Genomic DNA, 323 nt, shown 5'->3' with positions numbered 1-323 from the left:
CTGCCGCTGCCCTGAGCTCAGCAGCTGCAAAGGGGATGGAACTGGTGAGGGGGGCCGATCAGCCTGGGGGCTCTTGTAAGCCTCCCGCCCCAAAATTTGGGTTGCTTTTCCCTTATTGCAAGGATTTTCCTCCAACTGGGAGCACGCACGACCCAGAGTTCTGCAGAGACGGCTGTGCAAGATGCTCCAAGGTGGCACGATGCAAAAACCCCTTTGCAGCCTGTCTGTCCAGCCCCCGAGAGAGCAGAGCCCTGAGAGACCACCCTGGCCCTTCTCCAGCCCCTTCTGGGTCTCTCTTCATCCCCCAGCCCTAAATCCCGATC

General features: G+C 59.8%; 1 protein-coding gene across 1 annotated transcript in view; it reads right to left on the bottom strand.

Annotated features, from left to right (window-relative positions):
• ARHGEF10L (Rho guanine nucleotide exchange factor (GEF) 10-like) overlaps window positions 1-323 on the bottom strand; it is a gene marked incomplete at both ends in the record, with an annotated part of 4971 nt that overhangs the window by 3779 nt on the left and 869 nt on the right. The window lies entirely within an intron of this gene.

Source organism: Cariama cristata, unplaced genomic scaffold, assembly GCF_000690535.1.
Source record: "Cariama cristata isolate BGI_N322 unplaced genomic scaffold, ASM69053v1 scaffold24723, whole genome shotgun sequence".
Lineage (NCBI taxonomy): Eukaryota > Metazoa > Chordata > Aves > Cariamiformes > Cariamidae > Cariama > Cariama cristata.
This window is presented reverse-complemented; position numbering and strand designations above follow the sequence as displayed.